The sequence below is a fragment of the Microtus oregoni genome, unplaced genomic scaffold, assembly GCF_018167655.1.
Source record: "Microtus oregoni isolate MIOR12 unplaced genomic scaffold, Mior012 000117F_ref0000505, whole genome shotgun sequence".
Lineage (NCBI taxonomy): Eukaryota > Metazoa > Chordata > Mammalia > Rodentia > Cricetidae > Microtus > Microtus oregoni.
Genome location: NW_024544746.1, coordinates 979,287 through 992,273, shown reverse-complemented (window position 1 = coordinate 992,273; position 12,987 = coordinate 979,287). Strand labels below are relative to the sequence as shown.

The following is a 12,987-nucleotide window of genomic DNA, read 5'->3' as shown; positions in this document are numbered from 1 at the left end:
ATCCCAGGACTTGGTAGGCAGAGGCAGGAGGATCTTTGTGAGTTCGAGGCCAGCCTGGTCTATAAGAACTAGTTCCAGGACAGGCTCCAAAGCTACAAAGAAACCCTGTCTCAAAAAAAAAAAATAAATCTATAGTTGCCTTTACTTTCAAGACTAGAGACAGCTGTAGATACCTGGGCCTCAGTCTCTCTGGAAACCCAGGAGAAGGTAGAAGACTCATTGAATTTTCCTACCTGAAGTATAAAAAAGGTCTAACAGGGGCTGAAGATTATTCTTCCTATCCTGGCTCCCTGACACTGCTCCAAGGTGTTGATTGTCCACTCTGTCAATCCTTAGGCTGGGGTAACAATAATTTCTGCTACATCTGCTTTTTTAAAAATGTTTACATAACTGGTCATTGACTGTTCAGGTGAAAACTTTGCAATATTTCCTGGAAAGAGAAGAGAGATTTGTGCCAAACTTTTTGTTGTTGTGTAGCAAGTTTTCTTGTCAGACTATCTTTTGTGTGACCACCAGCTCCCCAAATAATGACATGAAACATATTACTAATTATTAAAGTTTGGCCTTTAGCTTAGACTTGTCTCAACTAACTCTTATAACTTAAATTGGCCAATGTATATTAATTTGTGTTCTGACATATGGCATTACCTCTCTTCCACCTTGTACCTCCTGTTTCCTCTCTGTGTCTGACTGGCGACTTTGCCTTTTTTCTCTCCAGAGTTCTCTCTCTGCCTGGAAGTCCCGCCTGCCTAGGCATTGGTCATTCAGTTTTTATTACACCAATCAGAGGAATACATTTTCATGGTGTACAAATATCCCACACCCTTGTTGTTCGTGTTGATGTTTCCTGAAATGAACAGAGCCCATCAGAACGTGGAGTGTCAGGTCCCCGGTGAGTTCCACCAGATGGAGATGCATGGCCCACAGACACAGGCATTCCAAGAAAGTGCAGGGTTTCCAATGGTGATGAAAGGTGTTTACAAAACCATATCCTGTGTAAGTCAGTTGTGATGGAGGAGTGATTCCTGTCCCTAAGAGCTAATGAGGGTCATGTCCTCAAGAGTTTGTCCCCACGGTAACTGGAAGAATTTTCCATAGCCACTTCCTGTGTTGGAGGCCTTGTTTCTGACACAGTTCCAGAGCTGATCCCTTAGGGCATGTCTTCTCAGCGACAACCCTAGCCAGTTTTGGTACATAGCAGGTGTCCCCAAAGCCAGTCCAAGAAGGTCGAGACTCCTGATACCATGAGCTACTGAGAACCATACCATAAACACCAATGCTTCTCAGCAAGAGGAGAAAACAACTCCAGAGGATCAGAGTGGAAAACAGCGATGATCCTAAGAAGTTGTGGTAAATATACAGCTTGCAAACTTGAGGGTAACAGATGAGCATCAGAAGCTTCTGCCAGAGCCTCTCCTAGTGGGAAAGGAGTCTGTCCTAAGCAACTCAGGCTGCCAACCAAACAGCTCAGACTGGGTGACCTGTACCCAGCAAGCTGTCATTTCTTACAGTTCTGCAGGCTAGACGTCTAAGATGAAGGTAGGTTTGGTTTCTGTTGAAGACTGTCCTATCTTTTAGATGAGGCCCTTCTGTTTTATGTGGTCTTTCCACATCCATGTTGGAGGAGAGACAGCTTGTTGGTTTCTGGCCAAAATCATCACACAGAAACTGTATCAATTAAATCACTGCTTGGCCCATTAGCTCTAGCTTTTTATTGGCTAACTCTTACATTTTAATTTAACCCATTTTTATAAATCTGGGTATTCCCATGTGGCTGTGGCTTACCAGGTAATGTTCCCAGCATCTGTCTCAGGCGGCTCTATGGCTTCTCCTTCACTCCTCCCTTCTTCCTCCCAGCATACAGCCTAGCTTTCCCTGCCTAGTTCTGTTCTTCCCTGCCATAGGCTCAAAGCAGTTCTTTATTCATTAACCAATAAAAGCAACACATAGACAGAAGGACCTCCCACACCACCTCCCGTTCCCCTTCCCCTCTTCTTCCCTTTCTTTTTGGTCACCTCCTTTTATTTTTTGTTTGGGTTTTGCTTTTTGAGACAGAGTCTGAAAATGTGGTCAAAAGTGGCATGGAACTCAGTCTTCTAACTTGGTATGCTAAATGCTGGGATTACAGCTTCTGCCTCTATGCCTAGCTTCTCTACTTCCTCTTGTAAGGCCACTAATCCCATAGGAAAAATCTCCACGATCACGAACAAATTCATCCCCAATTTTTTCTCAAAGCCTCTCTCTCCAAATACTTTTGAATTGGAGTTACAGCTTCAACATGATTTTTTTAAAGACAGGGTTTCTCTATGTAGTGCTGGCTGGCCTGTAACTCTCCCTGTAGGCCATGCTGACTTAGAACTCACAGAAATCTGTCTACCATTGTCTCTTGAGTGCTGGTATTAAAGGCATGTGCTACCACAACCAAACTATTTCAACATGATTTTAACAAGACACAGATGTTTAGTCCATGGAGAGGCTGATGGTGGTAAAAGACTGTGACCTCTACTGAGAGCAAAAAGGGGTATGGAGTTCAACCTACCAAGACCCTTGGCTGGGAGGTATATGCCTCTGTCCCTCAGCTAGCCTTTTGCAAAGGAACTTCTTTGGTCCTAGAAAGCATGTGTCTGAATCCTAGCCTTATTGACAACAGATGATTCCTAGCTGGATGAGAGAGCTGAACTACTCATTGTAGGATACTGAGTAGCAATCCTGGCCTCCGTACATTAGAGGCTACTATCTCCCTTCTCCTCAGTGGTAACCAACAAAAAATGTGTATGGAAGTTAGAGGCCAGCCTGGTCTACAAATGGAGTTCTAGGACAGTCAGAGCTACACTTGAAAAAAAAACTAGTCTTGGAAAAATACAAAAACAAAACAAAAAAAGGAAAGAAAAGAAAAAAATGTCTATAGAATTGTCAGGATGTTGGGTGCAAGACACCACTACCAGCAACTGATTGAGTGAAGTCTGATTTGCATGTAACTATCTCTTATCCAAGAGACCATTCTAGCCCCATAGCACAGGCCCTGTACCAAGTGTAGAGGCCTTCACCCTGGGGAGGAGTAATATTTACTCTTTACTGTACATGTACACATGATGAGAGACACTCATACCATGACATATGTGTGAAAATCGGAGGACAGTTTTGAATAGCCAGTTCTCTACTTCCAGGCGTGTGCAGCAAGCTCTTTACCCACTTCACTCTCTCGATGGCCTGAGGGTAAGGTTTTATGTGACAGTTTCAGTTTGGGAAGATGGGAAAGTTCTGGATGGTGGGAAGAGTTGCTCAAGAATGTGAATGCACTGGGCATATGGTGGCGCACGCCTTTAATCCCAGCATTTGGAAAGGAAGAGGCAAATGGATCTCTGTGAGTTCGAGGCCAGCCTGGTCTGCAGAGTGAGCTCCAGGACAGGCTCCAAAGCAACAGAGAAACCCATTGTGATGTCTTGCTGGTCCCTCAAGTGTGCCGTACTTCAAGGGAAAACTCTGCACTGTAGCTGCTCCAGTTAGATGGCAGTGAACTGCTGGAGAACACTTGACCTGAGGCCCATGTACCAAGGGGCACAGCCAGATGCCATGAAGATACATAATGGTGTCTGGGGGCAGGGGGCTGCATGTACAGCGAATTCCACACTACATACATGCCTGAAGTAGCCTCCTCCTTGCCCGTACAAATCTATAGTTGAGAGATCTCACCCAATGTTAGCCTCGATGCTCTGGCCATTTGGGGACATCGTGATGGTTATAGGGACCATGGGTACCCTACAATTGTTCTTTGGTGGGGCTCCAGGAGGTCCTTGTCTCACCCCCAAAGTGTCCACTGCAGATGTCAGCAACCCTGGATGAGCCCCAGGGGGACAGTCCCTGTACATGGGGCTGAGGTGCAGGTGTGTGAGAGAACCTGTCAGAGCACTGGGTAATTTTAGCACACTCTGGACCCACCTAGGCTGTTCTGGTTGGAGAGAACATGGGTGGAGTGGGGTGAACTGTGGGCGGAAACTGAGCAGGGAAAGCTTGAAGGTAAGCTTTTCAAACGGGGGTGTGGGAGCCCTGGTGAGGCAGGGGTTGCAAGGGGCTGCCTTGCTGTCTACGAGAAGAAATGTTGGCAGGGGCAGGTTGGGGACCACATTCAAATGGATCTCGTGTCAGGGCTCTGGTACTTCTGGGGCATCCACAGGTTAGTTCTACCCAAAATAGACTTTCTTTCTATAGCAAGAGAGCAACTGGAATACAGCGATGGATTTTGGTGAGTCACCAGCCAACACACACCCACTCTGTGCTCAGCTGTTAAATTCTATTTACTTCTCCACAGAAGGGAAGAGAAAACAGAGTTCGCGTATTCATACAAGCCCTTGGTTTGAGATAAAAACCATCAACCCAAGTCTACAGTTCTTTGATCTATTTTTATCTGGGCACAAGAGAAAGTTAAAAAAGGGTGGCTTTCTTTTACAATTAGTGGAGATAAAAATCCCGTTTTATGAAAAGGTATTTCTTGCACATGGCCTGGAATTTGCCCTCCACCTTCTACAGTAAGGGACCTCCTGCCTGAAATTGTACCCTGGGCCAGAGGAGGGGCGAAGATGGCAATGGGGAATTGGACAGCCCACCATCTGCTCCGCAAACTACAGAGCAAGCTTTCTTCAGAAATACAACCCATGTCTTGAAGGTCTTCAAACAGCTGAACAGTTATTGTATGAACTAGAATTCCACTCCTTCCTATACAGCCCCAGGCAAAAACATTTCCATATAAAATATTCCTAGTGCGGGGAGGAGGCAGAAATCTTTAATAAATAAATTAATTAATTAATTAAAAATATATTCCTAGTGGCTTTATGCCTGATAAATGGACAAATATGATAATTTATATCAGGAAGGCAACTCCGACAAATGTAAAAACCTTGAGGACATCATGCTGAGTAAAATACACCAGATACAGGTCCCAGGAGTGAGTGAAGGTGAGAAGTTGAATGGGGGCTATTGGAGCAGAGTTGTACAGTTAGTGTTTAGTGGGCACGGGTTTCAGCTGGAGAAGGACAAGTTCTAAAAAGGTTAAGATGGTCTCAGGGTGTATCTCAGTGATAAAGCTCTTGCCTAGACTATGCAAAGTCCTGAAACAGAATCCCTAGCACAGAAAAAATAAGGTTAAAATGTTAAAGCTCATGTTACATACACACACGCACATACACATATGCACACACACATACAAATATGCACACACATGTGCACACACACGTACACATGCATGCACACATGCGCACATGCACGCACACACACAAACACACATATCTATCTATCATCTATCTATCTATCTATCTATCTATCTATCTATCTATCTATAAACAAAATTGCACTGTGTGGCCCTGGCTGGCTCTGTGTTTGCTATGTTCATCAGGCTGACCTCAATAAAGGTCTTCCTGCATCTGTCTCCTCAGTGCTGGGGTGAACGGTGTGTACCATCTCATAAGGCAAGGATAACTTGTTATACTGACCAGCTCTAGAGATGGAACCCTGGTGGGACGTCTCTACCCACGTTGCTCCTCTGAGCCATTGTGACCTCCTATGGGTCAGTAACAACTGGTTTGGTTTGGTCTGGTTTTTCCAACTTTTGGGACTTTTTCAAGACAGGGTTTCTTTGTTGCTTTGGAGCCTGTTCTGGAACTTGCTCTGTAGACCTGGCTGGTTTCGAACTCACAGAGATCCACCTGCCTCTGCCTCTTGAGTGCTGGGATTAAAGGCGTGAGCCACCATATGCCTGGTGCATTCACATTCTTGAGCAACTCTTCCTACCGTCCAGAACTTTCCCATCTTCCCAAACTGAAACTGTCACATAAAATATTACCCTCAGGCCAGCGAGAGAGCGCAATGTGTAAAGAGCTTGCTGCATGTGACCCTCAGAACCCATGCGGTAGAAGAGAATGGACTCCAGAAAGTGGTCCTCTGACAGGCACACGATGCTTACCCACTCCCCCACATCAGCCATAGATAAATAAATATAAAAACCTACATTACATCCACTTGGTGCGGAGAGTGTTCATTCATCCCGAGGCCCTTTCAGCAGCCACTGTGTGAGTCGCCTGTCAGACCCAGGAAGCCAGCTCTAGTGGGAGGCACGACAGACAAGCCAGGTTCATAGCACCACATGTCCAGATGAGCCTCTGTGGGTCAGAGAATGGGCCATTTCTCCCTGGCTGTGCCCTAGAGGGAAGCCAGATGACTTGTGGAGGATGAGAGTGGATATAGAGGGCTGGACAGGGTCCTGTCCCTGCAATAACTGGAATTCCAATCCAACTTGATTGGATTAAAAAATCACAATGGAAACATACCTCTGAGTGTGCCTATAAGGATGTTTCCAGAAAGGTTTTGTTGAAAAGGTGAGATCCACCCCACATGCGGGCAGGACCATCCCGTGGGGGTCCTGATGGAAAATGGAGAGAGAGAGATGAACACCAGAATCCGAGCACAGAGGTGTGTTTCCTGACGGCCTGTGCAGTGTGACCAGCTACCTCACACCACTGTCCACAATGTCCTGTCCATGACGGACCGCACCTTCAAACTGTGAACCAAAATGAACCCTCTTCCTTTAATAATAAGATAATAAACCGCCGCTTTTTGTCAGGTGTTTGGTCAGAGCAATAAGAAAATTAATTAATATAGTCTCCTATCCCTTCTTTGTTCTCCAATACTGTGCTTTTGATGGACCAACTGATATAAGCGATGAGATCTTTTCATGCTGTATTGGACCTTGTTGAGTTTGTTGTCCCCTTAGCTGCTGAATCCCGAGGTCATTAATACTTGCTTGGAGCAGATAAGCATGAACACTCAGAGAGCCTATCTACCCTTTATAAAAACTAGATTTTTTTTTTCATGATACTAACCCTTGATTGCCTTATAGATTTGGAAGAACATCTGGAAGGAAAGGAAGAACCACGGTTTAAGGGTCTGAATGAAGTCTTCCTATTGGGTGGGAGGGAAATCACACTCCCCAGAAGCTGCAAGATTAGGTAGAAGTTCCAGTGCCCGAGGTGGGCTACCTCCTTATTGTTGTTGGCCAGGGAGGCTCCTGAGGCCCCCAAAATCACAGAGGCTACTGCCAGTGCTATTGGCTGCATGCTAGAACTAAGTGCATTTTTGGGTTACAGGACACAGTAAAACACTGTGGTGGTGGTGGTGTTGTTGCTACAGGACTTGATGAAATCAAGCTTGAACAGGCAGTGTCCTCTGTATCTGTCATCTGTCATAATACTGGAAGGTATTGTGTAGGCTACTGACGAACGGCTGTTTTCACCAATCCTGCTTGATTTTGTTGTTGTTATTATTGTTTGTTTCAAGACAGGGTTCCTCTGTGTAGCTTTGGAGCCTGTCCTGGAACTTGCTCTGTTGACCAGGCTGGCCTCGAATTCAGAGATCCACCTGCCTCTGCCTCCCGAGTGCTGGGATTAAAGGCGTGTGCCACCCCTGCCCAGCTCCTTCCTGGTTTTGGATCACCGTGACAGGCAAGAAGCGTTGACTGGTGCAATCATGGCACAACTGTTAGGCGTTCAACCAATTGCTTTCCCACTGAATTTAAAGCCACCTACACCGGTACAGACACATTTGACTGGAGATGTCATAGACTCTAACAGGAGAGCTATTACTGTTGTTTTGTTAAAAGGATGCGATACATTGCCTGTCAAATTGTCTTCTAAACATTTGTGTTTATGTCTATAAAATGCTGTTTTTATTAGTCTGGGTCATTAAAGTAACTTTTTTATTTGGCAAGAGGTGGGTATTGTAGAGACTTACAGGCAGCCAAACTGTTAAGAAAAACTGACTGCAGCTGTGGCACGGTAGTCTTAATTCTCAGTAGTAAACAGCAAAAAATAACTAACCGTTCATTTTATACTTTCCCCCCAAGGTCCAGGGAACATCACAGAATAAGAAACAGAATTTAAGAGGCAGAGGAAGCAGATAGCTTGCTGGGTGGCGATTGTTAGCTGAAACATTCCTTCCTGGAAGGAGAGAAGATTCAAGTTCAGGAGATTTGTAAGACTCAGGAGCTCACCAGGTTTCTCAGATTCACAGAGCCCCTTTCAAGGTTAGGGTGCAGCTGCCTGCCTGTGGTGCAGGGAACTTCATAACCACTATCTGTGTTGGGGTGGGGTTTTGAGTGATGCTCCGTTAACTTTCTGTTGCTAGTAACAGCAGCAAACTCTTTGTTTCACTAAGCAAGGCTTGTGAGGAATCACTTATTTGGTCTTTACTTAATGTCTAATCTTGAGTGAACAGACATTTGTTGACATTTCCTGGGAAAAGTCATGCAACTCAGAATTTGAAAAACTTCTGGAGTTTCCCTTGGGGCCTACCAAATCTACCAAAGGTTTGAGGCTGGCTGTTCACAGGGATTTTTTTTTTAAATCCCAAAGAAAAGAATATAAAAACAATAGAGGCCTGGTGGTAGTGGTGCACGCCTTTAATCCCAGCACTTGGGAGGCAGAGGCAGGTGGATCTCTGTGAGTTCTAGGCCAGCCCGGTCTACAAAAGCTAGTTCCAGGATAGACTCCAAAACTACAGAGAAACCCTGTCTTGAAAAACCAAACCAAACCAAATAAAAAAAAAAAAACAATAGAAATGTCTTCTTGTTTTGTTTTGAGACAGGGTCTCTCTGTGTAACCCTGGCTGTCCTGGAACTCACTCTGTAGACCAAGCTGGCCTCAAACCCATAGAGATTTACCTGCCTCTGCCTCCCAAGTACTGGGACTAAAGGAATAAAAGTGTCTTTAATCAGGCTGGAGAGATGGCTCATCGGTTAAGAGCACTGGCTGCTCTTCCAGCGGACCTGGGTTCAATTCCCAGTACGCACATGTAGCTCACAACTGTCTGTAACTCCATTCTAGGGAATCTAACACCTTCACACCAATACATATAAAATGAAGTAAAATAAAAATTTTTTAAAAATGTCTTTAATCAAGCCTGGTGATGATGACACACACCTTTAATCCCAGCACTCCAGAAGTGGAAACAGGCATATGGCTGTGAGTTCAAGGCCAGCCTGATCTACAGAGCAAGTTCTAAGACAACCAAGGCTACACAGAGAAGCCCTCTGTGGGAAAAAAAACAAAAGTCTTTAATCAAGCAACTTTATTTTCTCAAGAATGAACTAATAAATACAAATGACCTATCTAAGAAATTACACATATTCTTGTTATACACAATCAACATGGGTGTTCTGGATAACATCAATGAAAGGCACATGACACAATTCACTATTTGGCCTGGTAAAATGGCTCAGTGGGCAAAGCTGCTGGCTGCTAAGGACTTGACTTTGATTTCTGGGACCCACAGAGTGAGAAGGGGAAAACTAAATCCTGCTAGGCCCTCTGATGGCCCAAGTGTGTGCATGTGTATGTAGATGTATATGCATGGATAATGTAATAAGAACTTTTAAAGGAACTGGAGACACGACTCAGTGGTTAAAAACACATCCTATTCTTTTTTTTTTCATTTTCGAGACAGGGTTTCTCCGTAGCTTTTGGTTCCTGTCCTGGAACTAGCTCTTCTAGACCAGGCTGGCCTTGAACTCACAGAGATGCACCTGCCTCTGCCTCCTGAGTGCTGGGATTAAAGGTGTGTGCCCCAACCGCCCTGCTAAAAGTATGTATTACTCTTGCAGAGTCCCTGAGTTAAATTCCCCTGTTTGACAGCGCACAACTGCCTGTAACTCCAGCTCCAGGGATTTCTGGTCTCTGACTTCCACAGGCTTATGCGCTTGCACGCACTTACGTAGACAAATACACACAATTAATAATAAAAGTAAACTTTATTACAAATTTTTCTTTAAAAGCTTAAAAAACAGTTTACATGGGGAACATACTCAAAATACATTTCACGAAAGGAGTTTTCAATAAAACAGAATTTATATTTTTGACTTGCAAAGAGTTTTGGAATAAAAGGGATCTCCCAAACATTTACAATGGTGTTTGCAGAGTCATCAAATTTAATGTTGAGACAAAGCAAACTAAAGAGTTAAATTAATGTCATCAGAAATAACTTCTAATTTATGTCAGGTATGGGTGGCATGTCCCTTTAATCTCAGCACCCAGGAGGCAGAGGCAGGTCTCTGTGAATTTGAGGCCAGCCTGGTCTACACAGTGAGTTCCAGGACTACATAGTAGATCCTGTCTCAAGGGGAAAGACAATGACAAAAACAAATCACAGAACAAAAATAACAAAACCAGTTCAAATAAAAATAGAAAAAAATCATCTATAGGCCATATCAATGCCCAGAAAATTGGCCATGGATTAAATTGTTCCAGGTCAAGAAATACAAAGCCAGGCCTGGTTTAGTGGGTAAAGCCTCCCGCCACTAAGCCTCATGTCTTGGGACCCGGTCGTCAGGAAAGGGAGTACCCGTTCCCTTCAGGCTTTCCTTTAGCATGCTAGGAAACAACATCTCTAAAGTAAAGGCAGTCAGCATCATGAAGGCAATTATTCCTCAGCTTTAAAATGTTTTTATTTCATTTTCATTCTTGAAAACACATTTTCCCTGGGAAAGTTATTTTCTTTTGACTATAGTCAATCATTCCACTATCTTCGGCTTCCAGGAAAAACAGATGTTAATCCTGTTTGACATCTTTGCTATTCGTATTACAGACTTCCTTTGCTTTTGCTATTTTATTACTTCACTGCTACTTGTCCAAGAATGGACATCTTTTCCTTTATTTACTTTACGGTGTTTCTCTGGGGCTAGAGGGAGGGCTCAGCAGTTAGCCCAATTCTTTCCCAGTACCCACTTCTGAAGGCTTACGAAGGCTTGTGATTCCAGCTCCAGGAGCATCCAGCACCTCTGGCTTCTGTAGGCACGGGCACTCGTGTGCACATACCACCCCACAGATACACACAGACACACGCAGAGCGGGGGTAGGGGAAGACGTAGGGGTGGTAGGAGGGAGGATAAATCTTAAAAGGGAAGAGCAGCAGCATATAGTGGTATATGTCTACCATCTTGGCACCTATGAGGCTGAGGCGAGGAGTATTGAGAATTGGAGGCCAATCTTGCTTTAGAGACTCCGTGTCAAAACAACAGTAATGTTTCTGGGACTTTAAGTCAAAGGGATGGTGTATTTTACCAGTTCTTGAACATGTCAGTCTCTTTTTTTTCTTTTTGAGAGCTTAAAATAAGAAAGATTTTATTTTTAAAACAAAACAAATTCATTAACACACATCCAAACATCACAGCAAGCACTCACTCACTGGGTGTTTATTTGTTGTTTGCTTGTTTTGAGACAGGGTTTCCCCGTGTAATAGTCCTGGCTATCATGGAACTCACTCTGTAGACCAGGCTGGCCTTGAACTCACAGAGATCCTCCTGCCTCTGCCAACCAAGTGCTGGGATTAAAAGTGTGTGTCACCACTGCCCGGCTCCTCAGGTTTTATAAAAGAGAAAGCTTCATTCAGTTGTCACACAATCATTTTAGAAAGTCTACTGCGTATGATGACAAGGGTGCATGGACATCTCAGAAGCCGTTGTGTGTTTCCCGCTGTGTGGAAATGCATGAGCAATGAGAAATAATAGAAGGCGCTGTGGCCTCAGTCACACTTTCTGTGCTCTTGTTCTCCCTCCCCAGTTCATCAGCAGGTAAATGTACAAGGAATTTGATATCAAAGAACACTTCCAAAGGTCAGAAACAGATTCAAGGCCATGGCTAAAGTTACCATGGAAGTCTGGGGGTGCAGTGGGGGTGCTCCCAAAAGCCAGATTTCACACAATAACAGACACTAACTGTAGTCATATGTGCTTACAGTAGTAGAAAAAGAAACCCTGATTAACAGAGGTTGATTCTTACTGACGCGCAGGAACTCTGACTCATTGACCTAGGCATCGCTGTCTCGATCAATTCCATCAATTACTTCCTGAGGTCTCCTTCAGTGAAGGTCTCACTTAACTCCTTGGCCGTTCTTCAGATTTTTAAATGACATTTTCCAAGTTTTGTCATCGCTAAGGAGCTTGAGAGCTTTCAGGATTTCTTCTTGGGCGTCTTGCTCGAACATTTTCTGAACCATCACCGTCAAAAAGTCACCGAAGTTTATTTTCCCTGTATCTTCCTTATCGATTTTGCTTATCATTTTCCTGATTTCTTCTTTCGTGGATTCAAAGCCTAGGGCCCTCATTGCCACCTTTAGTTTCTTGATGTCTGTAGTTTCAGTTCCATTGGTATCAAAAAGCCTAAAAGTTTTCCAGATTTCCCATTTCTGTTCTTAATTAAATTCAGGCTTGCTGGGTGGTGGTGGCACACGCTTTTAATTCCAACACTTGGGAGGCAGAGGCAGGCAGATGTCTGTGAGTTGAAGGCCAGCCTGATCTACAAAACAAAAAAAAAAAGTTCAGGCTTATGGCTCATTATTTTTTGCTGACCATTGGGTGCCATGTTAAATCTCAGCACGTGGGAGGCAGAGGCAAGCAGATCTCTGTGAGTTCAAGGTCGGCCTGGTCTACATGGCTAGTTCCAGGACAGTCAGGGCTGTTACACAGAGAAATCCTGTCTTAAAAAACAAAATAAAACAAAAGAAAAAAAGAAAAAAAAAGGCCTCTGGGGACGTATGGAGAAATGGCTCAGTGATTAAGAGTACGACTGATCTTCCAGAGGACCCAGTTTATTTCCTCTTACCCACATGGTGGGTAACAACTGTCTATAATCTAGAAGAGTCTACTCAATTCTGACCTCCATGGGCGCCAGGCAAGTACATAGTGCCCAGATATACATACAGACAAGACACCCATACACATTAAATTAAAGAAAAGAATGGACTCTGTGCCCGGAATGCAGGGATTATGCTGGGTTTATTGTGCCAGAATATCTCTCGGGAAAGCCCAGAGCTGGCTCCTTTATTCTGCTTATACATGTTTGTTCCATGACATGGGTAAATCCAACATCTGTCTTCCACAAGGTGGGGACAGAGCAAGCTCACCGCAGCAGGACGAGAACAGAGTTCATAGCCAGTTGCCCTGCATTT

At 44.2% G+C, this 12,987-nt stretch overlaps 1 pseudogene; it reads right to left on the bottom strand.

Annotated features, from left to right (window-relative positions):
• Positions 1-764: 764 nt before the first annotated feature.
• On the bottom strand, positions 765-12,419 carry LOC121444079 (annotated as a pseudogene).
• Positions 12,420-12,987: the final 568 nt, after the last annotated feature.